At 44.4% G+C, this 26,824-nt stretch overlaps 2 long non-coding RNA genes across 10 annotated transcripts in view; one reads left to right on the top strand and one right to left on the bottom strand.

The window, feature by feature from the left end:
- LOC114809218 overlaps positions 1-1,482 on the top strand; it is a 40,679-nt gene extending 39,197 nt beyond the window's left edge. For all 8 annotated transcript variants that reach the window (XR_005659678.1, XR_003756983.1, XR_003756986.1 and 5 more), the window contains one exon: positions 858-1,482. This is a non-coding gene — a long non-coding RNA (uncharacterized LOC114809218). The remainder of the gene's footprint in view (positions 1-857) is intronic.
- On the bottom strand, positions 362-22,376 carry LOC114809220. Of its 2 annotated transcripts, none has more exons than XR_003756992.1 (3): positions 22,325-22,376; positions 2,642-2,907; positions 362-1,030 (listed from the first exon to the last, which is right to left on the bottom strand). It is a non-coding gene; the product is annotated as an uncharacterized LOC114809220 (long non-coding RNA). The 2 variants fall into 2 exon arrangements; XR_003756991.2 differs by lacking the exon at positions 22,325-22,376 and adding an exon at positions 6,158-6,285.
- Positions 22,377-26,824: the final 4,448 nt, after the last annotated feature.

Genomic DNA, 26,824 nt, shown 5'->3' with positions numbered 1-26,824 from the left:
GGGAAAAACACAGATCCCAGAGCTTGTTCCAAGCAGTCTGGAAGTTGGGAAATGGAGGCCATTTGGGGCAGTTTCTGACTCATTTGAATAATTTTAGGAGAAGAGGAACTTAAATTCAAGTGTCATCAACCCCAGGGAGATCTAGCAGGCAGCATTTCCCTACTGGATAACTGGGCTACATCATCAGCAAATCTATAACAAAAATGATAATATTCCATCTATAAAATTTAGCACCAGTCCACATCAGGGTAAAAGTTCAAATGTGACAAGCTACTTTCCCAGACTTTCCTTTCTTATTTAAAGAGACTAGTCTCCTCCATCCTCCCCACCCCCAAAATACAGTTTCTATTGGACACTTAGGAGCCAATTAAAGTCATATTTCTTTTATTCTCTCACTTCCTGTAAAGGGGTCTTAGCAGGGGATGTTGTGACGTACAGTGCGGGAGGTATAGATGGAAGATACTTCAGGTGATATGGTATCAATTTCAGTACATCCCTCAGTTAGAGAAACTATACCGGTTGTGCCCTAGAATGGTTGCTCCGCTAAATTCCCCAGGGTGTCATCCCACTACATAGAAAATTTCCCTTGTGTTCCCAAGCAATACATCTTGGAGACCTTGGGAATGCCATTGCAAAGATTAGACCCCGGGAATTTGCAACTGGAGAAGCTTCATTAGGAATTTCAAAGGGTGTTTTATGCTCATTAATATCAACTTTTATAACTTCCCTTATTTGTCTGATTTAAGTCTTACTTCAGGGACCTTAACCTACTTAACACAAGAGCCTGCTGTTTTTGCTAATGTTAGGAGAGAACACAGCTCTTCAGACAAAATCATTTCTCTTCCTCTCTCTCCTAGATTCGGAACCTGCACACAGCTGCTCTCAGCCATCACTCAGATTAGAGATATTTGATTAATTCTTGAGCCCGGCTTCCACCGATCAACGGATCCGCTCCTTCAGCTGCCTTTAGTGGGAGATAAATCCAAGAGGAGTTTCAAGGCTTTTCAGTCTGGATTTCTGTCCCAGGAGACTGCCAAAAAAAAACAAAACACCATTGTAGGGGCACCTTTGACTGGATGCTTGCTGTTATTTCTTGCATCCCCTAATGGCAAGCAATTGCTCTACAGAACACATTTTCAACCGACTAGACACATTCAGTTCAAGAACTGGAAAAAGTTTTCTACCCAATCTGTTCTTGGATCCTTTAGAGCTCCGGTTTACCCCCCACCCCCTTTGCTCTAACCCAGGCCTGAAAGTAAATATTCAATAGCAAAGAATTATGAAGCACCAAGAAGGAAAGCAGATGAAAAAAATCAAATTTTTTAATGCCTGTGTGCCTGTGCCTAAGGCAGACTATCAGGTTTTAGATGGCCATAGCTGTGTCATTTGCCCCTTTTTCAAATGTTTAGTGCTGGTCTGTGTACATTTGTTTGGTAAGTGCCATGTTCACAGAAGGGCAATAAAACTGGTAATGATGAAGAAGTGGAGGAGGAAGAAGATTCAGTGAAAAGGATCACAAGTACCTACGAGAGATTTCTCAAAGGAAAAATTATGTCACTCACATCTCTAATCCCTTCTTCTCCCCACACCTGAGATCAAATGCACTGCTTTCTCAGTGTTTTTTTTTTATTTTGGACCCTCCCCCACCCCTCACTCTAGGAACCTGCCTCTTTCCTTCACTAATGGCTGATCAAATCCTGCCTTCCACTTAAGAGGTATTTCCCTGGAAATCTTTGCCCTTGTCACTAAGAAAATGGCAGCCACAGGAGTAGAGATGGGCTGAAATGGGCAGTTTCAGTGGGCACTTATGGTTCTCAATTAAGACCACCTATCTTGGCACAGTTTAACTTGAATAATTGTGGTATTTGTTAGGCACTTATTTTGTACCAAAACACTGTACTAAGAGAAGGGATAGATACAAGATCATCAAGTCCTACATGGGGCTCACAGTCTAAGAAGGTGGGAGAACAAATATTGAATTCCCATTTTGCAGATAAGGGAACTGAGGTGCAGATAAGGTAAGTGACTTGCCAAAGATCACACAACAGACAAATGGCAGAGCTAGGATTAGAACCCATGTCCTCTCTGAGACCTCTTTCCCAATTAGCCACGCTGCCTCTTGAAACTTTCTAAGGATAAACAGTAGTTACTTTTTACTTCTTTCCAAAGTGGAATGTGGGGTCAGTGAACTCTGCCATACTCTTTTCCAGACAGATCTTGGAAAATTAAATCTAAAAGTTTTCACATCCTGGAAACAGGATGTGCCAAGAGTTGGGGAGTTCTGATGAGCTTCTTTTCAATCTGTCAGTTTGACCATTTCTGAACATTTCCTAGCGTTTAGGCTTACGAAGATGGGCAATTAATATTTATTGAGCACTTACTCTGTTCTAATCCTAGCTCTGCCACTGCTCTGCAATGTGATGGTGGGCAAGTCACTTAACCTGTCCATGCCTTGGTTTCCTCATCTGTAAAATGAGGATAATCACACCTGTCCTTCCCCACCTCTAAAAAGATGTTGTGAGGAGAGACTGAGAACTGATGGGATAGTGCTTGGGAAAAATATGTGTACTATAATTTCAAGGTATTATTTTTCTCAGTCATCCTTTCACCCATTTGGAAATGTCAGGGTAGAGAGACATACCTGTGAAGGGAGGTGATAAAAACAGCAGCTCGAACCAGAATTCATTCTCGGGATTCCTGGTGATATTTATCTGCATTAAAATTCCCACAGGTGGAGGAGGTGAGATCACAGGAACACCACCTCCACAACTGGTTCACCTTTCCTCAAGGTCCTCTAAGCAACTCCCAGGCTGATGATGGCTCCGTAACAGCCCAGTGGCTTCATTTCCTGCACAGGAAGTCAAAGATGTCCCTCTGATGCTCACCTCTAGTCACCGGGAAGGGAAGCTGTGAAGAGAATAACCCAGGGCAAACGACACTTCAGCAGAGCTCTCTCTCCTATAGAAGTAGCCTCAATAATTCCTGCCCAAATCCCAAAGCCAGAACCCAGCAAGCTCAAGTGACAAGCGGTTTGTCTGTAGACCGAACAACTAGAGGAAGCTCCGGTTCCCAGGTTAAAGCTGAAACTCTGTCAAGTACAAGATTTTCTGGGCAAAGAATTGCAGCTAAGATAAAATAATAATAATTAAAGTATTAAGTGCTTATTCTCTGCCAAGTGCTGAGGCAGTTACAAGTTTAATCAGATTGGACACTGTCCCACATGAGGTTCACAGTCTAAGAGGGAGGAAGAGCAAATATCTTATCCCTACTTTACAGATCAATAATTCAGTGGTATTTACTGAATGCTTACTGTGTGCTTGTAGTCTGTAATATTAATAATGGCATTTGTTAAGTGCTTACTACGTGCCAAGCACTGTTGTAAGTGCTGGGGGGATACAAGGTAATCAGGTTGTCCCACGTGGGGCTCACAGTCTTATTCCCCATTTTACAGATGAGGCACGGAGAAGTGAAGTGACTTGCCCACAGTCACACAGCTGACAAGTGGCAGAGCCGGTATTCAAACCCATGACCTCTGACTCCAAAGCCCGGGCTCTTTCCACCGAGCCACGCCGCTGCTTCTACTTAACAAAGATGATCGAACAAATTATTCTTCAGTGTCCCCTTGGAAGCTTCCTCCTCCGTGTCACCACTAGTTGAAGCTTAGTGACCACACCCCTCTGAACTCCAACCACAGAAATTGGCTCCCTGAACCCAACCAGTTAAAGCAATATCCTCTGCTTAATGATTTTCATTATGAAACGGAGAAAGAAGCCTATAAAGCGTTGCTGATCCTGATCTCCCCGCTCTGATTTGAAGGGAAGGGGCCAATGATGGAGAGAAAAGCCGAAATCCTGCATGAGGGCTTACACTAAGTGATTGCCTTACTCTTAATCAGGCTTTGCGTTGATTTCCATGGGCAAAAGCTGGGGAGGTGGGGTAATGAGCAGGAGAGTGAAGCCTGCCCTGGGACCTAGAATGATGGAAATCTTTGGCCTCACACCGTGAAATGTTAGGTGTTTTAGACAACGAGTGGGCCTAGTCTCCTGGCAGATAGCTCTAGCAACCTCTGGAATCAGGCCTAGAGGCAGGTGCAGAAGGGCATCCTGGGGTGCATGATGGCAGCATGGCCTAGTGGATAGATCACTGGCCAGGGAGTCAGAAGGACCTGGATTCTAATGCCAGCTCTGCCATTTGTCTGCTGTGTGACTTCGGGCAAGTCACTTGACTTCTCTGTGCCTCAGTTACCTCATCTGTAAAATGGGGATTAAGCATGTGAGAAGTAAGTGGGACATACTGATTAGTTTATATCTTTCTCAATGCTTAAGACAGTGGCTGGCACATAGAGCTTAACAAATACCATATAAATAGACTCTGAGCCCCAGTGTGAAACATGGGCTGTGTCCAACCTGATTAGCTTATACCTACTCCAGCACTCAGTACAGTGCCTGACACACAGTAAGGACTTTACACATACCACAAAAAAGAGGGGAACGAGATTGTGTGGAGCTTCTGTTTTCACCCATTATCTACTCCCTGCCTCTTCAGAGGTCAACTGCATCCTCCATCCTGCTACACCTGCAGGGAGATGGGGGCAAAATCCCTGAAGGGAAGATAATTAATCTCCTAGCCACTCCTCTGGAGCACTCCACCACGGTAATTGTCATCATTATTAGCGTTGTTGACTAATGTGATCAATACTGGAGTGTACATCAAAGGGAGATTGCATCCTGGAAGGGACAGTTTTCCCTATCATAATCACGACCTGTTTTCTGGGGCAACAGCTCCTGTGTCTATGCAGTCAACTGCTGACCTGGCCCTGCTGCCTCTCCATTGTGCTTATCCAGTTTTCTGCAGCTGGACTGCGGGGGGGGGGGGGGGGGGGGGGGGGGGGAAGGGGGGCGACTGACCCCGGGGAATTGCTTGGACAGTGCCCAAAGGATCCGGAGTATGCACTCCTCTGCCCCAAGGGGAAAGATGTGCTCTTTCTGCCTGTTTCCACAGGAGCTTTACCTTGTACCTGTCATCCTTATGATAAATGGACTTTAATTTATGACTCTGGTTTCCGTGCAACCAATTATGCTAAAATATTTCCAGATTAATACATTATGGCTTATTTATGAGTCTATGAAGTCAGTCCTTACTGGACAGTAACCTGACCTCTAGACCTAGTGGGTCTCTGGTCAATCTTCCTATTTTAAAAATGAGTTTTGATCGATGACAGTTAACTCAGCACAATGCATGTTTAGCAATGTGAGTTCAGAAATATCAGTGGGAAAAGCTGAATACTCTAGAGAATCTCTCAAGGACGCTGGGCACCAAGACTCAGTTCAGCTATTCCGCAGTTTTCCCTGCTTTCTCTCCCTTCCAAATTCTGACCCTAATGTCCCCTTAAAACCTTCCCTTGGTAGTGCAGAACCCCTATTTATTTTGTTTATGTTGTTTAATGAGATGTACATCACCCTGATTCTATTTATTTGCCATTGTTTTTATGAGATGTTCTTCCCCTTGACTCTATTTATTGCCATTGTTCATGTCTGCCCGTCTCCTCCGATTAGACTGTAAGCCCGTCAAAGGGCAGGGACTGTCTCTATCTGTTGCCGACTTGTACACTCCAAGTGCTTAATACAGTGCTCTGCACATAGTAAGCGCTCAATAAGTACTATTGAATGAATGAATGAACCCCAATCCACACCCATCTCTCCATAACATATCTAGCCTACTTCCACTAGCAATTTGAGGTATAATTTATATGTATGCAAAGCAGCTGTTTATAGCAAATTCACTTGCAACTAATAATGTCCCCTGACAACAAGAAGTGACTAATCCAATGAGAAGCAGCATGGCCTAGTTGGAAGGACATGGGCCTTGGAGTCAGGGGATCTGGTTTCTAAACCTGTCTCTGCCACATGCCTACTGTGTGACCTCAGACAAGTCACTTAACTTCTCAGTGCCTCAGTTTTCTCAGTTATAAAATGGAGATTACCTCCCCCTTAGACTCCGAGCCCCACATGGCCCAGGGACAGAATCCCACTTGATTAGCTTGTGTCTAACCCAGGGGTCGGTACATAGTCAGTATTTAAATGTCACAATTATCATTACAGCACTTTATACACAGAAAGAGCTCAATAAATACAATCAACTGGTTATTATTACTCACTGAGAATGATTTCCTTCTTCACACCAGGGAGAGCTAGCCTTAGAAGACTGAAGCCATCCTCCACTGAATCCTCTAATTCTCCCCTTCAACAGGTGAGGGAGAGAATGATCTGATCTCCTGCAGCTGAAAATCTTCCCTGCTGGGAGGTGATGTGGTGGTTACAGGAGAGCCAGGAGAGCCTAAAAGCATTCCCATTCTCCACACACCATGCTGGCACAACCTGCCACTCTGCTTTGAAGAGCAGAACAGAGCCTACACAAGACCACTTTGTTCTCTTACAGAGGAGAGCAATCTCTTTGATACCTGCCTGGTGCAAATCTCTGGTTGACTTTCCCCTTCGATTGAGGGTAAGGGAGAAATGGGTCTTGCCAATACTGGTTGTTTCACTGCCGCTACTGCTGCTTCTGACTACTTCTTGTTCATGTGGTTCTGTCATATGTCCGGAGCCCAAATCCGCATCCTTTTTTCCTTACATAGAATGCTCTTCTAGGAGCTGGGCTCACGGAAACATCTCAAAAGACCCTCCTTTCCATCAAATTTATAATCTGGGGGAATGAGAGAGAAAATGGAGGGGAAAAACTGAATGAAAAAGAAAAAGTAAAGAGTGAAAGATTTGTTACTTAAATATAAGACTCAATGTACAAACAATCCAATCATCAAAAAGATAGATTCCTCTTAGCAATAATAACAATAGTAGTGGAATTTGCTAAGTGCTTACTATGTGCCAACCACTGTACTAAACTGGCGTGGATACAAGCAAATTGGGTTGGACACAGTCCCTGTCCTCCATGGGGCTCACAGTCTTGATCCCCATTTTACAGATGAAGTAATTGAGGCATAGAGAAATTAAGTGACTTGCTGAGATCACACAGCAGACAAGTGGCATAGCCGGAATTAGAACCCATAGCCTTCTGCTCAATCCACAACATCATTCTGCCTTGACACACTATAATCAGGTTGGACACAGTCCCTGGCCCACATGGGGCTCACACTTATTTTCAGTGACTATGAGAATCAGGGGTCCATAGTTTTTTGTCAGAGCTACAGAAGGTTTGAACATGACCCGCCTTCGTCACATGATCTGTTCCCGCTCCTCACACTCTATTCCTCTACCTCATTATCGGTTGGTAACAATAGCTTCTCCTTACTGTGGCACTTGTTTGATGAGATTATTTTGTACTTCTCAAACACTTAAAGCAGTGTATTGCACCCAGTGAGCACTCAGTAAATACTATTAGTAGTCAGGCAGTCTTATTGTACTTATTGAGCGCTTACTGGGTGCAGAGCACTGTTCTAAGTGCTTAGGAGAGTACAGTGTAACAATAAACAAACACATTCCCTGCCCACAGAGTGCTTCCAGTCCAGAGGGGGAGAGAGACATAATATAAATAAATGAATTACAGATGGGTACATAAGTGTTGTGGGATTCACTCCTACTTCTACTCCTCCTCCTCCTCCTCCTCTTCCTACTGCTCCTACTCCTACTACTTCCTGTCCTCTACTTCCATTACACGAGGGACCTCTGGGCCCTGCCTTTCCCTGCTCTGGGTCAGAGGAGGTAGAGGGCTCCCGTATCACAGCGGGTGGACTCAGAGAGAAATCCCTCCTCTGGCTCTGCTTGCTCTCAACCTTTCCTCTTCTCTAGAAATGCCACCGGGCCCACAGTGGCATAACTGACGGCCGTCATCCGGGGCTAAAAAGACCCCCAACTCCCTGCCCCATCCTTCCCCCTGAAGCCACCCCCATCCTTTCCCAGAGTAGTCCCATTTTCTCTTCCACCCCTTGTCTCTTGTAAAACTAGGAAAGCCCCCTGAAAGTTGCTCCCCCAGACCCTGAGGACTAAAGACCTCCATCCTGCAGTTCAACAGTTCCATCCCATTGGTCAGAATTATGGGACTAGGGAAAAGCACAGTGGGAAATCTATCTTTCCTAGGGCTTTTGGTGTTTCTTAAGGAATGGAATTCCCACTTTCCCTTCTCTTCCTAAGGACACTGTTAAGGAAGGAATGAGGAAGGGATGCAGAAGTGTTTGCCCTAGGGGCAAACCGGTGAAATTCCTCAGAGACCAAAATATTTTATTAAATAAATAAATTGTGGTATTTGTTAAGAGCTTACTATGTGCAAAGCACTGTTCTAAGCGCTGGGGGATACAACGTGAACAGGCTCACAGTTTCAATCCCCATTTGACAGATGAGGCAACTGAGGCACAGAGAAGTTAAGTGACTTGCCCAAGGTCACACAGCTGACCAGCGGCAGAGCTGAGATTAGAACCTGTGACCTCTGACTCCCAAGCCCGCGCTCTTTCCACTGAGTCACGCTGCTTCTCTAAGCAGCGTATTATTAGGTATTTGTAATACCCTTCCTCCCCACTGTCCACCCATGTCCTGGCTCCTTTTACATGAGATTTACTCAAATATTCCTCAGCTTGTAATGGAGCCATGTTTTTAGCTCTCTCCCCACCTCACCCCCAGCCAACTGCATTTATTAAAAATCTCCACTCCCAGACCACAACCACCCTCTACCTCCAAATTACCAAGACTTTGGAAACTGATCAGTCAATTAATCGATGTTCTTTTTTGAGCACTTACTGTGGGCAAAGTCCTGTACTAAGTGCTTGGAAAAGAGCAATTAAACAGAGTTGGCGGGTGTGAGCTGCCCACAAGGATCTTAAAGTCTGCAGGGGGAGACATATCTCATCTTAGGCACACTCTTGACTGCTATTCTCTTCATCTGTTTCCTCTGAGAGAGCTCTGACATTTGGAGAGATGAAGAAAATCAATGGAATTGGGGCCAATTTCCAGAAAGATTCATTCATTCAATCATATTTATTGAGCACTATTGAGATGAGCACTGTACTAACTGCTTGGAAAGTACAATTCAGCAATAGAGACAATCTCTGCCCACCCCAGGCAGAGGAGGGTGGGGAATATTCCAGACTGATGAAATCCATGAAACCCCCTACCAGCTACAGGTCCAGTTTTTGGGGGTTTTTAATGGTATTTGTTGATAATAATAATGATAATGATGATGGTATTTGTTAAGCACTTACTATGTGCCAAACACTGTTCTAGGCACTGGGATAGATAGAAGGTTATTGGGTTGTCCCAAGTGGGGCTCAAAGTCTTTATCCTCATTTTACAGAGAAGGTAACTGAAGCACAGAGAAGTGAAGCAACTAGCCCAAAGTCACACTGCCGACAAGTGGGGGAGCAGGGATTAGAACCCACGACTTCTGACTCGCAAGCCTGCGCTCTTTCCACTAAGCTATACTGCTTCTCATATAATAATAATGGTACTCGTTAAGTGTTTACGATATGCCAAGCACTGATCTGAACACTGGGGTAGATACACATTAGTCAGGTTGGACACAGTCCCTGTTCCACATGGAGCTCACACTCTTAATCCCCATTTTACAGATAACTGAGGCCTAGAGAAGTCAAGTGACCTGCCCAAGGTCACACAGAAGACAAATGGCTGAGCCGGGATTAGAGCACATGACCTTCTGACTCCCAGGCCCGAGCTCTATCCAATAAGCCACGACTCACTATGTTCCAGGCATTGTCCTAAGCTCCGTGGTAGGTACAAGCTAATCAAGTCGGAAAGAGTCCATGTCCCACATGGGCCTCAAAGTCTCAATCCCTGTTTTACAAATGAAGTAACTGAGGCCCAGAGAAGTGAAGCGACTTGCTCAAGGTCACACAGCGGACAAGTGGCAGAACCCGAATTAGAACCGAGGTCCCTCTGACTCTCAGGTCCATGCTCTATCCACTTGGCCACCCTGGTACTAGTTTTTGAGGCCTGATTCTTTTCTACTCACTGAAACTGAGCAAAGGCCTACTTTCATAATAATAATAACAATAATAATAATGTTGGCATTTGTTAAGCGCTTACTATGTGCAGAGCACTGTTCTAAGTGCTGGGGTAGATACAGGTTATCAGGTTGTCCCACATGGGGCTCACAGTCTTCATCCCCATTTTACAGATGAGGGAAATAAGGCATCGAGAAGTGAAGTGTCTAGCCCAAAGTCACACAGCAGACAGGTGGCGGGACCGGGATTAGAACCCAAGACCTGTGACTCCTGAGTCCATGCTCTTTCCACGGACCCAAGCTGCTTCTCTAATGAATGCTTCTCCTCTCCATCATGAATGAACACTACTTGGCTGTCAAAAGGTTTCAAGGCAGAGGATGAGCTCTTAGCACATAAACAATGTCATTTAATGGGAGGACACTGGGAATTAGTTGGTATTTCAAATACTGTAGTTGACTTTATTTCATTGAATTAAAATGTCATTGCCTCTGGCTCCGGGTGACCCTTGTGCAGATAACCTTAATGAGAGAGCAGGTGAACCAAGTCAGACAACCAGGAGGTCTGATTTAGGTCAAGGCCTGATGCCAGATTCTTAGATCAGATGCCTATCACCAGTCTCCGGAGTGTTACACTAGAATGCTGTGAGGATAAAAACACATTAGAGCTGATTGATACTTGTAATTTCAAACCAAATGTATGCACAGTTGTTATAGTTTAGTTAAAAAACGAAGACGGTGTTAATGTCTAAGTAATACAGAAAGATGCGCTGAGGAAAAATGAAGTCCATTTATTCTGAATCAGAAATGCAGTTAGTTGGTAATAACCCACCGCGGCTGCTTTCCTGTCTAAATTAACTGAAGACCACTTATTTTGAATGCAACAAGCTTCACGAGCCACTAATGTGTCCCTCAGCAGCACCACGGGCATCTGCCAAACATCTGCTGGCCGAATAGCCATTTTAAATTTAGGGTGTGTGCGTGAATAAATACCCAGCTGTTTACTAGCATGGCAGAGGAACTATGTTGATATTAGATTTTGGGGCCCCGGCAGTGGGGGCGATTCTCCCTCTGTTGGATCATTTCTGTCTGCAGCCACCGAGATTGAAGACTTCCTTAAGAACAGTTTATGTAGATGGCATCAGTGAGAGGATAGGACCAAAAGTGAAATAATATCATGAAACAAGACATTCTGAAGGGAGATGACTCCCAAGAGTCAAAATGCTCTGTTAAATTCATGTTGTCGCATTTCTCTCTCCTCTTCAGCATGACTCAGTGGGAAAAGCCCAGACTTGGGAGTCAGAAGACCTGTGTTCTAATCCCAGCTCCGCCACTTGCCTACCGTGTGACCTTGGGCAGGAGATTTATCGTCTCTCATGACCTCAGTTTTCTCACCTGTAAAATGGGGTTTAAATAGTAGATTATAAATTCCTGGAGGCCAGAGATTGTGTCTACTTATGCTTAGAGAAGCAGCGTGGCACAGTGGAAAGAGCACGGGCTTTGGAGTCAGAGCTCATGAGTTCGAATCCCAGCTCTGCCACTTGTCGGCTGTGTGACTGTGGGCAAGTCACTTAACTTCTCTGTGCCTCACTTCCCTCATCTGTAAAATGGGGATTAAGACTGTGAGCCCCACGTGGGACAACCTGATTCCCCTGTGTTTACCCCAGCGCTTAGAACAGTGCTCTGCACATAGTAAGCACTTAACAAATACCAACATCATCATTGACACTAAGTGCTTAGTACAATGTTCTGTGCAAAGTCCACCACTCAACAAAAACCATTGATCCACTGACTGAAACACCAATTCTCTCTCCCCCTCGGACTGTGAGCTCCGTGTGGGAAAGAGACTGTGTCTGTACTGTTTATATTATGACTACCTCAGCACTTAATATCTACTTGTATCTACTTGGAGAGGCAGCGTGGCTCAGTGGAAAGAGCAAGGGCTTGGGAGCCAGAGTGGCTCTGCCACTTGTCAGCTGTGTGACTGTGGGCAAGTCAGTTCAATTCTCTGGGCCTCAGTTCCCTCATCTGTAAAATGGGGATTAAGACTGTGAGCCTGACGTGAGACAATCTGATTACCCTGTATCTACCCCAGCGCTTAGAACAGCGCTCGGCACATAGTAAGCGCTTAACAAATACCTACATTACTATTAATACAGTGCTTCACACAGAGCAAATGTTTAGTAAATACCACAGTTACCATTATCATTACCCCATCTCTCTTCACCCTTTTTGAGCTACAAACATTGGTCTCAGAGTTAGGACTAGATTCCCAAGAAGCGGCAGGAGTATCGCTTTGAATCTAGTGATGTCTCTGGGCCTAAATGGCTTTTCTAGTTCAGAGTAGCCACTATGTCCCTGAGTTGGGGCTTGTGTATTCCCCCTGCAGGTAGCCTCAATCTGTCCTGGAAGTCCTTAAGGGACTGGACCACAGCCTAATGCATCCGTCGATCAATCACATTTGTTGAGTACTTACTATGCGCAGAGCACCGTAGTGTGGGAGAGTAAAATACAACAGAATTAGCAGTCACGTTCCCTATCCATAATGAGCTTCGAGTCTAGCATCTCCAGCACTATAGCGCTGTACTAAGCACTGGAGTAGATACAAGTTAATTCGACACAGCCCATGTTTCACAAAATGCTCACAGTCTTAATCCCCATTTCATAGATGAGGTAACTGAAGCATAGATAAGTTATATGACTTGCCCAAGGTCACACAGCAAAGCCGTGGCAGAGCCAGGATTAGAACCCAGGTCCTCTGACTCTGTCCATTAGGTCAATCTGTTTCTCGCGATGTCTTTTCATCAATATGTCCTGAGCAGAGTATTCCTTGACCTGCACTGATAGATTGTCCCTATAACAGAAACACAATGAGACCAGACTTACTGAGAGTTAATCACCCTACCTTACTATTCTTTTTTAAGAGTGAGGCATGAACATTTTTAATGGAGCCAATAATGGGTATTGGGCAGGAGCAAAGAGGCTGACTGTTGAGTGTCCCAGAAGCATTTGGGGGATGGAGGGGAAAGGTCATATCAAACAAGGACACCCCCAGCAGCTTGAGCAGGCTTGCTAAATTCCAGGAAGCCTCAAAGGGAACAGGAATTAGGTGCCAGGAATTAGTACCCTCAGCAAACTTGAATGGAGAAGATGCATTTGATCAGGTTCAGGAAAGTCTTGGGCTCAGATTCATGATGGAATGCTAGACCTTCAGGCTTTAAATTCCATTCGCCTCAGACAAAACTTGATTTCTGAATGGCTAAAATACTTTTTCTTCCTCCTCTTTTTAATTTTTCATTTTATTTCCCTGACAGCCACAGAAACGGAGAAAAGGAGCCTTTATTGTTTGCCTAAGAGAAGGTTCCAATGAGTTGGGAAAACATGTTTCCTTAATAAACTTTCCTTCCCAGAGAACAAAAGTGCATTTAATGGGAAGCAGTTTGGATCAAATCTCAAGTGATTTTAGAGCCTGTCAGTGGGTTTAAAGAAAAATATATTGAGAACTTTGAAACAGATATCCTGTGCTGGATTCCCCTATCCCCATTACTTACAGGATGCATAATTTTAAACAAGGGTTCTTTCATGGTGTAGCATGGGCCTGGGAGTAAGCAGTTCATGGGTTCTAATCCTGACACTGCCACTTGTCTGTTTTCTAGTCTTAGGCAAGTCACTTAATTTCTCTGTGCCTCAGTTACCTCATCTGTTAGATGGGGATTAAAATTGTGAGCCCCATGCAGGACATAGAATGTGTCCAACCTGATTTCCTCCTATCCATCCAAGCACTTATTACACTGCCTAGGATATAGTAAGCACTTAACAAATACTACAGTTATTATTATTATTCCCGTTCTTGGATCCAGGTTCCTTGGAGACCCGCCAAATCCCTTAACAGATTGTTCTTCCTGAGTACTGGAGGGGCTAGGAGTCCGTCTCCTCCTGCAAAATACGCAGCACTCAGGAGTGCTGGCATGAGCAGCCTGAATTTGCAAAGCTCGAAAAGCGAGATTCCTGAACTAACATCTTTAAATCAGCAGTAATCTCCAGAACAAACCCTTGGTAAAGCCTGCCTTCTGCTCCTTCTGGGAATGAGTAAGAGAAGGAAGGAAATAAGAGCCATGTTTCCAAACTAAGACCAACAGAATGGGATCTCTGAGTCACATCCAGCGCTCTTGTTGATATTCTAATTAATGCCAGATCAATTCACAAAAACGGAGAGAGAAGAAACCAAATATTTAATCAAATCCTATTTATTCCAGGCTTCCAATCAAAGCAATGTATTTTCCCCCAAGAAAAATGATTTTGGCATTTACCCTCTGGTGATTAAACTTCCTCTTACTAGCCCATCAATTTCCTTATTTGGCACTGGCTCCTCGATCATAGGATCAGCAAGAACTTACTTAGTGACAAAAGCCTGAAACCATGGAGGCAGATCTATACCTAAAGTCTCCACATCCATTTATCACTTTGATCAGATTTTTACAATCTGGCCTCTCCCGGTAGTTCTGAGCATCAGAGAAGGAAGGCAAAGTGGGACTGTTAGCCCTGCGTGGGCTCGCCAACACTCCCTTGGGCCCACTCAACACTCCTTTGGCCCCTTGGATGTTATCTGCTTTCCAGAGTGAAATAATAATTATTGATAATAATAACAATGATAATAAAAATGGTATCTGTTAAGTGCTAGCTATGTGCTAAGCACTGTTCTAAGTGCTGGGGTAGATACAAGTTAGTCAGGTTGGACACAGTCCCTGTGCCACATGAGGCTCATACTCTTAATCCCCATTTTACAGATGAAGTAACTGAAGTCCAGAGAAGTGAAGTGACTTGCCCACAGCAGTCATGTAGCAGAGTCAGGATTAGAACCCAGGTCCTCTGACTCTTAGCCCCATGTTCTGTCCATTAAGCCACACTGCTTCTCAGTGGTCAGCACCATTCAGAGACAACTTGGACAAAACCTATTTTAGGAATGCAAAAGCAGAGTCCTATCTCTCCAGAAAACTAAGCTTCTGAGTTGGAATTTTGAAACTGGATCTCCTCCATGTTCTTGGTAAGTACATACCGTTCCATCCTTGCCTTCTCCATACTCCTAAAGGAAGAGGACCACTCACCATAAAACCCCTCACAAAATCTCCAGACTAAGAATGCTGGAAAATAAAAACTAAGCAATGTGGCCTAATTGATAAAGCATGGGTTTGGGAGTCAGAAGGACCCGGGTTCTCATCCTGGCTCTACCACTTGTCTGCTATGTGACCCTGGTCAAGTTACTTCATTTCTCTGTACCTGAGTTACCTCATCTGTAAAATGGGGATTAGGGCTGTGAGCCCCACGTAGTACATGGACTGTGTCCAACCTTATATCTACCCCAGTGCTTAGTGCAGTGCCTGGCATATAGTAAGTACTTAAAAAATACCAAAAAGAGAAAACATCAATCAACTGTATTTATTGAGTGCTTACTGTGCACAGGGCACTGTACTAAGCACTTGGGAGAGTACAACACAACAATATAACGGATGCAATCCCTGCCTATAATGAGCAGACAGTTTAGAGGACCAACAGTTCTTTTGGTTTCCATGTTCCTCCCAGGATGGTGCATGTATCCTCTACTCTAAGAATTGGTCAGGCACAGCTGTCAGAGACCCTCAAACTTTCGTATTTGTGGCACAAAGCATGGACATAAGGACGGTGTTCCAAGGATGAAGTGATAACGTCTTTCCCTGTTGGTCCCTAGCTCTCTCATTCTGCTCTGATGCCTGTAAAGAGGGGTCCTGGGGTCAGAATCTGTCCGATAATCCATGTGACACTTAAAGGGTGAGCACCTAGTGGGACAGGGGTGGTGTCCACTCTGATTATCTTGCATATACTGTAGGGCTTAGTACAGTGCTTGGCACACACTATGTGCTTAGCAAATACCAAAATTATTATTATTATTATTCTGCTGCTGCTGTTGTAATAACAGTTTGCTACTTACTTTTCTGGCAGTGTACTGCATTGCACTCCAGAACTTTGAAGGATGGACACTGGCAGAAATTTTCCATGTGAACAGACTGCGGAGAAGTTGCTTTGCTGCTCTACAAGGTGGCTTCTGGGTTTTTTATTGTGGACAGGGAACATACCTACAAATGCCATTATACTCTCCCTAGGACACAGTACAGTGCTCTACGTACAGTAAGTGCTCAAAAAATTCCACTCATTAGTTGATTGATTTCTGAGAATGGTCGATAGATCTCTAAGTTGCGGCAGTTGGAAGTTTGTTCCAGGGCACGGTCCAATGGCACTCTATTGTTTCTGGAAAGGGCTGATCTTGCCTTCCTGTGGCTCAGGCTCACAACAATCAAGGCTTGAAGTGGAGCGTGTAGATCCAGTGCCTTAGTGACTGGGTCGGGGGAGGGTTAAAAGAGGGAATTCAAAGTGGGTTGGGGGAGGAAACGTGAAATATATGAGAAGGGAAACATGCACGATTTCCACCCAGGGGTCTTCTCTCCAAGGGAAGCATTAATTAAGTAAAGGGGGAAAGGAGAACTCTGAAGCTAGCTCCAGGGAAAATTTGATTTCAGGTGGAGAAAATTCAGTTTTGGTTGAAGAGAGGCAAGCTTCCGGTTGTAATGGAAATCAGGTTTCAGGCAGATGGGACAACTAGGTTTCCAGAGTTGTGACCATTGCTTATGCATTCTGTCTAGATATCCCTTAGTGAACCCTTATATATTGCATTTTGAACACAGCTGAAGTAGCTAAATGGAGTAACCCATTGCTTGAAACTTTAAAATGGGTAGGCAAATTCTTGTAAGACCGGGTGAAACATAGTTTCAAACAATATGATAAAGTCAGACCAGCCTGGCAATTGGGAAAGGGGTTTTTTCTCTTTGAGCAGAGGCTTCTGGATGATTAGGTAACAAAGAGGCAGTCTCAAAGGCAATGATAAGTGGTAAGGGAGTTGTGAGGCCAGCAGGAAAATACCTTTTTGAGCTCCTGATGTGGAATGCATTGTTCTCCTTTACCCTTGCATCTCTCTTTTAAGTACTTATCCCGCCCTGAGCCCCCAAACGTATATATGTACATATCTGTAATTTATTTAAATTCACGTTGGTCTCCCCCTCTAGTCTGTAAGCTCATTGAGGGCAGAGAACATGGCTGTTTATTGCTATATCGTATTCTACCAAGCACTTATTACAGTGCTCTGAACACAGATGTCAATAAATACCATTGATTGATAGATTGATAAATAGTAATATTAGTAATGGTAGCTATACTTAGACCTCATCGTCGAGACTGAGGCTATGCAAGAAATCCCCTGGCATCTCTGATTAGTTGGCAGCCCTGCTGCCATCCTTCCCCCTCCTCCTCCACAGAAAGGAATCAGGTCAATAGGAAGCATGCGTACTTCTGGTCCTGCAAAATTTTATCACCCTACCCTGTGCGCTGAATATGCTGCCTCAATCCTTGTGTCCAGATTGATTTGTCCTGGATTCTTTGATTAATTAATCTCTCAGAGAAATTTAAGGTCTGTTAATTACCCCTGATTAATTAGGGTGAACTTTTTAATTGTATCCCTAAGCTGAGTGGTGCTGTTCAATAGGCACCGTAATTAGTGACCCAGCAATCAGTTTTAAACCAATTATCCAATGTAACAAGTGAAACTAGACTAGCAGTACCCAGGGGGTCTGGGCCAATTTCTGTGCAACTCTGAAATAAACAAATTGGCATTTGCTTGCATGGAAGGTGCAAGGCAGAGCATTAGTGAACTGTGATGTTTTTTAACACTAACTCTATCCCATAAAAGCCTAGCTTCTAGGCTTTTAGATTCACTTTCACTGTTCACTAGCAGATTTTTTTTAATTTGTTTGTTTTTGTTTTCTTTTTTGTTTTGTTTTTAGCTAATGGATCATGGTTCTTTGACCTCTCTGAACAAATGCAGAAGTTTTTCTTCTTGGTTGCACGCCTAGAGATTTCATTATGGCTTGCAAGGAAATTTAGAGATACGAATTATCCAGGTTCACTAATGAAACTGAATGCAGGAAAATAATACATCCTCAAAGTTCAAGATAATTAGCTTTTCGGAGTCAATAAGGAGACCAGCACCTGCTCTTCCCAGGAGCTAAGGGGCAGGGCCCAGGAGAGCCAGATTTCTTGGGCAAAAGGTGAATGATTTAGATGCTTTGAAACGGTTGCCCCTGGGAATGTAGATAACCAGATTTTTCTTTTTTTTGCCTCATCTATTTCTGGTTTACTGGGCCTGATTAGGGACCTATCTAATCTTTCCTTAATGCTACCTATCTATTTAAATCCAAAATTCACAAAAAGACAAATTGAAAGCAAGTTATTTGAAGTTATAGAAAAGTGAGGAATTTGGGGGGGAAATGACCTCCACGGTATCTTTGCTACTTTTGCAACTGAAGACATATTTTTTCACTGCATAACAGTATATATGTAGCAGTATCCATGTGTAACACTGTATACAACTGTGGGGACAGTGGTCGGGGGGAGGGGGGACAGTGGCCAGGAGAGGGGAGAGTAAGGAAGTGCAACTTGATCCAGCGGTGACACTTTCACCAGCTGCTGGGATTTGCTACCCAAGTCTGAGAGCAGATTGAAATCAGTTCATTTCATAGCCACCCTTGATAAGAGAACACAATAATTGTTGTTTATGAGCTCCTTTTTCCTGAATTAATTATGCAAATAAAACATAAATGTCCTGCCTCCCAGTTCTGTTCTCCTTTCTCTCTCCTCAACAGCCTAGCAAATTAAAATGCAGACATGTAAAGTTAGGAGAACAAAGGCAACAATAATGATGATGAGTGATTCTGTAGCTAGTGAAAAAAAGAAAAAGCATGTAGGACGGTTTCTTACAGACCAAGTGAGAATCCAGAACAGGGCGCAGTAGCCCATCACAAAGCATGACTAAAGAAAAGGGAAGGGAGTTCTCAGCAGATGAGATAAAGCAAACAAAACTGCCAGAGATTCAGAGATCGACAGCACCTCTGAATCTTTCTAGGCACCTAGTCACTCAGGGGGAGAGAATAAGAAAGCCAAAGCAGAATGACAAGAAAGAAGCTAGAGTCAGGTGTTCCCCGTTAGCATGCCACAGTCCTTGTTCTGGGTGTGAAATTTCAAGAGTGCTGCCATCTTGGATTTTGTCATTCATGTGCATGTGCTCTCCAACTTCAGGATCATTCCCATATAGTGAAGTCAAAGATGGTAGGTTGTAAGCTCTTCTGGACAAGGAATGTGTCTGTTTATTGTTACATTATACCCTCCCAAGCACTTAGTACAGTATTTTGCACACAATAAGTACTAGATAAATATGATTAAATGAATGATAGAGCCTTTCCACACAGCATGAGTCATTTTCTAACAACCCCTCTCTCTGCCATTCGCATTGGTTTCTGGTGATGAGAGCAGACCATTTATCCTGGGATTTGTATGCTCCAGCGGAAATGTTGGGGAAGCACTGAAATAATGGAAAGAACACTCACTTTGGTGACAAAACACCTGCATTCTGTCCCTGACTTTGCCACTGATTTACCTAAACAATGTTAGGTGAAGTACTTAAGCTCACTTGACCTCAGCTTCACCATCCGTAAATTGGAGCTAGTGATACCAGTTACCCCCTACCTTGTAGCGATGCTGTGAGGACCTTGGTAGGAGCAAAGTCTGATGGTACACAAAGTGAAGAGGGGTGTGGAAGGGGAAGGAAGAAGAAGGTAGGAGAAGATAGCATTTCTAGCAAATTCCTATCTCCACTTCTACTCCTCTCGCCTGTAAGCTCATTTTGTGCAGGAAAAGTGTCTGCTAATTCTGTAGTATTGTACTCTCCTAAGCACTTAGTACAGTGCTATGAGCATATTAAGCACTCAGTAAATACCACTGATTTATTTATTGATTGATTGCTATGCAAGACTCTCCCTGGAATCCTCCCTTGTGAGTTATTTGCCTGAGCCCTTTCCAAAGGCAGCTGCACAGTTCACTGGTGAACTGCCGCCTCCCTTTCTGAGATATCACTGTTTGTAGAAGAGAATAACGGGGTACATCGGTTCCTGAAATTCCCTCCCAGTCCATCTCCAGGGCAAAGAAAAAGCAGTCCTGCCTCAGATGGAGCCTTGTGTACAATATGCTCCCTGCAACTTGCTTCAAAGGATCACGTCAAAATCATGGAGTGCCCGGAGAAGTCATTATCCATTAATTTTGTTCCTGATCCTTTAATCCAGCTGCTTCTTGATTTGATAAGCGAAAAATATGCTGAGGCCCCATGCCATTCGTTCAATTCGGTAGTCTCGACTAGCAACTCTGCCGTGGATAGAGGCGGTGACACCTCTTCTCGTTCCCCCCACGCTCTTTCCTTTGTGTTATGAAGTGTGAGAACAAGCTCTTTGTGTGGTGTTCTTTTTCATACTTGCAATATGAGCTCATTCCGCCCCTTCTCACAGCAAAATTCCAAGAGCTGCTTTTGATAGAGAATCCCCATCTAACAGGCTAATAAGAACAAGGAGGATTCAGCTATAAGGTGAGTTCTCAACATCCCCTCCTGTCCTCTGGGACCATGACAAAGGCTGTTGATTGAAATACAGCTAATCTTCAACTCCTTAAACCCAGGCTGTTGTTAAAGCTTCTTGGTTTTTCTTTCACATCATCTTCTGAATCCACCTCTGCCTCTTCACCTCTGTCCCTTCTTTGTCCGGCCCCTCTGTCTTTGAACTCCTCCCTACCAATACCTTGGCACACAGGGTCAAGCCTCAGCCCCATTGTCAAAGTTGACAGCTTTTCCCATCTCTTAATCACATGGCTTCCCTCCTTAGGGTGTTTTGGTGTCTTCCCATGACTCTTCAGGGAAGAATCAACACCTTTTTCTCTTGATATTCACCTCCATCCTCAGCTACACAACACTTATCAATCAATCATAAATGAGTGGTATTTATTGAGGGTTTACTATATGCAGAATACTATACTAAGTGCTTGGGAGAGTACACGTACATATCTGTAGTTTATTTATTCATATTGGTATCTATCACCCCCTTTAGACTTTGAGCTCCTTGTGGGCAGGGGGCATGTCTAATAACTGTTGTACTGTACTCTCCCAATCTCTTAGTCCAGCCCTCTGAAAGCTCACTGAGGGCAGGGAATGTACCTCTTTATTGTATATTGTACTCTCCCAAGTGCTGAGTACTGTGCTTTGCATACAGTAAGCGCTCAATAAATATGATTGAATGATTGAAGTGAGCACTCAATAAATACCATTGATTGATTCAAAAGGTTCACTACAATCCAGCTCCATCCTACCCCAGCCTGTGCCTTATACAAAAAAAGACTGTTGCAATATAATAAAGATGGTAGGATAGGTTGAATTCATAATTTAGCCTGCATCGGCAGGCTCTTGGGTTTTAAGAAACTAGGCTAAGTCTTAGAGAAATCAGGCTTCTGGCAAGGCAGAATGCTAATCAAAATCAAAAACAAAATGTTTAGAGCATCGATTCTTCAGATTCATCTTTACTGGGATGATAGTAACCAAAGCTGGTGGAATTTTCAAGAGCTCAAACAATTCAAACACATCAGGAAAACTGCCCTAGGTCGTTTTCACACATCGAATGAGTAGAATGAAAGATGAAATTGAACTAATCCTCCCTTCACCAAGTTCCAGGACTGAGCAACTTCTAAGATAGCCACTCAAGAGAGAAAATTTCTAAACAGAAAAAGAATATGAATCACAGAAACACCTGAATGTTATCTGCCTGAGTGAACAAAACTTTAATTACATGTTCCATGATGAGGCATGAGGGGGTAGAGACAGGGGAGCACCTGGAGCAGAAAAGGAATCTGTCCCAGAGCAATGAGATCAGCCAGATCTGAGTGCCACGCAGTGTCCAGCAATGCAAAGTGGAATTTGGAAAATATAGTGCTCAAAATATTAAAGCTCATATTCCTGCTTGGAACTCACATTGTCAAAAATCTTAGCAGCCAAATTAGATTGTGAAGTTATGTTTCAACTACATAAAATCAATATTAATTACGCAGGGAGACATTCCTTAGAAAGGGGCTTGATCCTGAAATGTGTTTACATACAATTACCCAACATGGGTTTGTAGGGTTTTTTTCTGGTGGCAGTTTCCAATATGATGCAATTTGGAGACAGAATGCAAACGTGAATTGGCGTGCAGGTACACAAGCAAGACCCAAACATACTCTCTCTCTCTCTCTCTCCCCCTTCCCCCGCCCTAAGCCCATAGTGTAAAAATGAAGCCTAGCTTCTGTCTCTCCCTGCAAAATTCCTCATGATTCCAGAGATTCAGAGGCTTCCAGACACTTCCAATGAAAAAGCAGGCTATTTAATCATGTTTACCTGGGGCTCTTTTCCCCAGGGAGTTCAGAGTTAACTCACCTAGGTTAACTTTCCGGAGTGCCTCCTAAATAGAATGTTCCTCCCCATGGATACTCTTGTTATGGAATCAAGTAACGGAGGGAGAAGAGTTGAGCTCATTATCATTGTTATGCAATAGACAATTCATCGATTCAGTTTTTCTGCAGGAGGGGGTGATTGATATTTGTTCTTTTCCATTCATTTATGGATAGGGATTCTGAGGCTAAGAGACCTTTCCAAGATCCCACAGCATATTAAGGTGGGAATAAACCCAGCTTTTGGTCACTTCTTCCTCTTTCACTCTCTAGATTTCTTTCCCTTTCCAAGAGATGACATTGTGGAATCTCCACTAATCAGACTTCCCTCCCTGATCCTGCCTGTTCTCTCTGGATTTATGTACAGGGAATGAAAAATCAGCTAGCCTTGGTACAACATACCCCAGTGGTCGCTAGTTACACTGGCCCAGTCTCCCTTATGCTTCTCTCTTTGAGCACAGCTGAGGTTGTAGAGGGAGAGGACGAAGTGTATTTATTCTTGTAACAAACATCAAGAAGAGGAAATGGAGCTAAATTAATTCATTCTTCTGAAAATCTTCAAATGGCTTTTTAAAGGGCTATAGAACTAGGGCTTATTACTCCTTAGTCATTGTGGAGAAGATACCATAATGGCTTAAAAGCATGAACCATTTCAGAAAATGAACCTTCATCTAGTAAGCCTGTGGCTTACCAACCACACATGACATTGACGGCTGTTTGTAGTAAATGGGAAGATTATCCTTGAGGAGAAATCAGTCAATCAATCAATGAGATTTATTGAGCACTTACTGAAGGCAGAGCACTGTACTAAGCACTTGGGAGAGTACAATATAACACAGTTGATAGACATGTTTCATGCTCACTACCGGGTTACATTCCAAAGGGGGGACAAACATTAACATAAATATAAGAATTACAGATATGTACATTAGAGTTGTGGTGCTGAGGGTGGAGTGAATAGAGGGTGCGCAGACAATTGAAGGGTGATGAAGAAGCTAGTGGGGAAAGGGGAAAGGAGGGCTTAGTTGAGGAAGGACTCTTGGAGGAGATATGACTTTAATAAGGCTTTGAAGGTGGGAAGAGTGATTGTCTATCAGATATGGAGGAGGGAGTTTAGGCCAGAGCAGGACGAGAGGCAAGGGTTCAGCAAAAGGACAGATGAGAATGCGATACAGGGAGCAGGTTAGAATTAGAGGAGTCAAGCGTGCTGTCTGGGTTGTAGTAGGAAATAACAGATGTAAGATGGGAGGGGAAGGATGTTGAGTGCTTTAAGTCTAATGGTAAGAAGTTTCTGTTTGATGTTGAGTTGGATAGTCAACCACCGGAAATTCTTGAGGAGTGGGGAAACATGGGATGAATGGTTTTGTAGAAAAATGATCTGGGCAACAGAATGAAATACGGATTGGAATGGGGAGAGAGAAAGGAATCGGGGAGGTCAGCAAGGAGGATGACAGAGTAATTAAAGGGGAATAGGATTGGTGCTTGTATTAATGAGGTAGTAGTTCGGATGGAGAGAAAATGGTGGATTTTAGGGATGTTGTCAAAGTTGTACTGACAGGATTTGGTGACAGATTGAATGTGAACATGGAGGAAGGGAGAGGAGTCAAGGATAACACCAAGGTGAGAGGCTCGTGGGACAGGAAGGATGCTGGTGCCGTCTACAGTGATGGAAGAGTCAAGGGAGGGCGGAGTTTGGTTGGAAAGATCAGTACTGTTTGGACAGGAAAGCCTCTAATCTCCTCTCCCTGTGCCTCCCATTTCTGTCTCTGTTCTGGTCTGATGGATTCTGAAAACATTTGTATGGTAGGAAAAATGCACCCAAATCAGGATGTCTCAACACCTTGCAAAGCAATAGGATATATCAGAGTCTTATCAGGAGCAATAGGCCCAGATTTATGACCGACATGTTCATCCAGGAGGGCTTTTGAATGTAAATTTGAGCCGTAGATCAACCATATAAATAAGTATTGGTCCACGTCCCCATGGCCACGATGAAGCCAGAGTGGGCAGAATTCAAATCAGGCAGCAGGCTTAGGAGAAATTGAATATACTCTGCCTTTAATTTTCATTACTTTTTAATATCTGTTTTGTTTGCTTTTCATAGGAACTATGCCTTATGGGCAGGGAAACGTGTCAGACAACTCTATTGATTTGTACTATCCAAAGTATTTAGTACAGTGGTCTGTACACAGAAAGCACTCAATAAATACCAGTGATTGATTGATCTAGGGATACCAAAGTAATAATAATGATGCTAGTAATTACAGTACTTATTAGGTGCTTACTATGTGTCAAGCGTCATTCTAAGTGCTGGGGTAGATACAAGTTATTCAGGTTGGATACAGACCCTGTCCCACATGGAGCTCACACAAGTGAATTGCTTTTAGACAGACACTTGGGTTCTCTTAACCTACTCCTATGGGAAGACCAGAAAGAAATGTGGTTTGCGAGGAAGGGTATTTTGAGAAAACTATCACTTTTGGAGATGTATTTGCAAGGCTCTCCTGGATATAATCGCATCAAGAAGGAAGGAGGTGGACTAAATGATATTTAGAGATCTTTGTGACGTTCTTTTTTAATGGTATTTATTAAGTTCTTACTAGGTTCCAGGCCCTTTACTAAGCGCTGGGGTAGATATAGGATAATTAGGTTGGCCACAGTCCTTGTCCCACATAGAGCTCACAGTCTTAACCCTCATTTTAGAGATCGCCCCTGCCCTCCTCCCTTCCTTAACTTCTATTTTTAACCACTCAATCTCCAAGGGCTCCTTCCCCTCTGCCTTCAAACATGCCCACATCTCCCCCATCCTAAAAAAACCCGCTCTTGACCCCACTTCCCCCTCCAGTTATCGTCCTATCTCCCTACTACCCTTCCTTTCCAAAATCCTAGAACGAGTCGTCTACAATCGATGCCTAGAATTCCTTAACTCCCATTCTCTCCTAGACCCCCTCCAATCTGGCTTCCGTCCCCTCCACTCTACCGAGACTGCTCTCTCTAAGGTCACCCGTGACCTCCTTCTTGCCAAATCCAATGGCTCCTACTCCATTCTGATCCTCCTTGACCTCTCTGCTGCCTTTGACACTGTCGACCGTCCCCTCCTCCTCCATACCTTATCTCACCTTGGCTTCACGGACTCTGTCCTCTCCTGGTTCTCCTCTTACCTCTCTGGCCGATCATTCTCGGTCTCCTTTGCTGGAGCCTCCTCCCCCTCCCATCCTTTAACTGTTGGAGTTCCTCAAGGGTCAGTTCTTGGCCCTCTTCTGTTCTCCATTTACACTCACTCCCTCGGTGAACTCATCCGCTCTCACGGCTTTGACTACCATCTCTACGCAGATGACACGCAGATCTACATCTCCGCCCCTCTCCTCTCCCCCTCCCTTCGGGCTCGCATCTCCTCCTGCCTCCGGGACGTCTCCGCCTGGATGTCGGCCCGCCACCTAAAACTCAACATGAGCAAGACTGAGCTCCTCATCTTCCCTCCCAAACCCGGTCCTCTCCCAGACTTCTCTATCACCGTGGATGGCACGACCATCCTTCCCGTCCCGCAGGCCCGCAATCTCGGTGTCATCCTTGACTCGTCCCTCTCGTTCACCCCACACATCCTATCCGTTACCGAGACCTGCCGGTTTCACCTCTACAATATCGCCAAGATCCGCCCTTTCCTCTCCACCCAAACGGCTACCTTACTATTACGGGCTCTCGTTATATCCCGGCTAGACTACCGTGTCAGCCTTCTCTCTGACCTCCCTTCCTCCTCTCTCGCCCCGCTCCGGTCTATTCTTCATTCCGCTGCCCGGCTCATCTTCCTGCAGAAACGATCTGGGCCTGTCACTCCCCTTCTTAAACAACTCCAGTGGTTGCCTATCGACCTCCGCTCCAAACAAAAACTCCTCACTCTAGGCTTCGAGGCTCTCCATCACCTTGCCCCTTCCTACCTCTCCTCCCTTCTCTCTTTCTACCGCCCACTCCGCATGCTCCGCTCCTCCGCCGCCCACCTCCTCACCGTCCCTCGGTCTCGCCTATCCCGCCGTCGACCCCCGGGTCACGTCCTCCCGCGGTCCCGAAACGCCCTCCCTCCTCACCTCCGCCAAACTGATTCTCTTTCTCTCTTCCAAACCCTACTTAAAACTCACCTCCTCCAAGAGGCGTTCCCAGACTGAGCTCCTCTTCCCCCTCTACTCCCTCTGCCATCCCCCCTTTACCTCTCCGCAGCTAAAGCCTCATTTTCCCCTTTTCCCTCTGCTCCTCCACCTCTCCCTTCCCATCCCCACAGCACTGTACTCGTCCGCTCAACTGTATATATTTTCGTTACCCTATTTATTTTGTTAATGAATTGTACATCGCCTCGATTCTATTTAGTTGCCATTGTTTTTACGAGATGTTCTTCCCCTTGACGCTGTTTAGTGTCATTGTTCTTGTCTGTCCGTCTCCCCCGATTAAACTGTAAGCCCGTCAAACGGCAGGGACCGTCTCTATCTGTTGCCGA

The sequence above is a fragment of the Ornithorhynchus anatinus genome, chromosome 2 (assembly GCF_004115215.2).
Source record: "Ornithorhynchus anatinus isolate Pmale09 chromosome 2, mOrnAna1.pri.v4, whole genome shotgun sequence".
In the NCBI taxonomy this organism is placed as follows: domain Eukaryota; kingdom Metazoa; phylum Chordata; class Mammalia; order Monotremata; family Ornithorhynchidae; genus Ornithorhynchus; species Ornithorhynchus anatinus.
The sequence above is the reverse complement of the archived record's forward strand: the minus strand, read 5'-3'. Positions and strand labels throughout refer to the sequence as shown.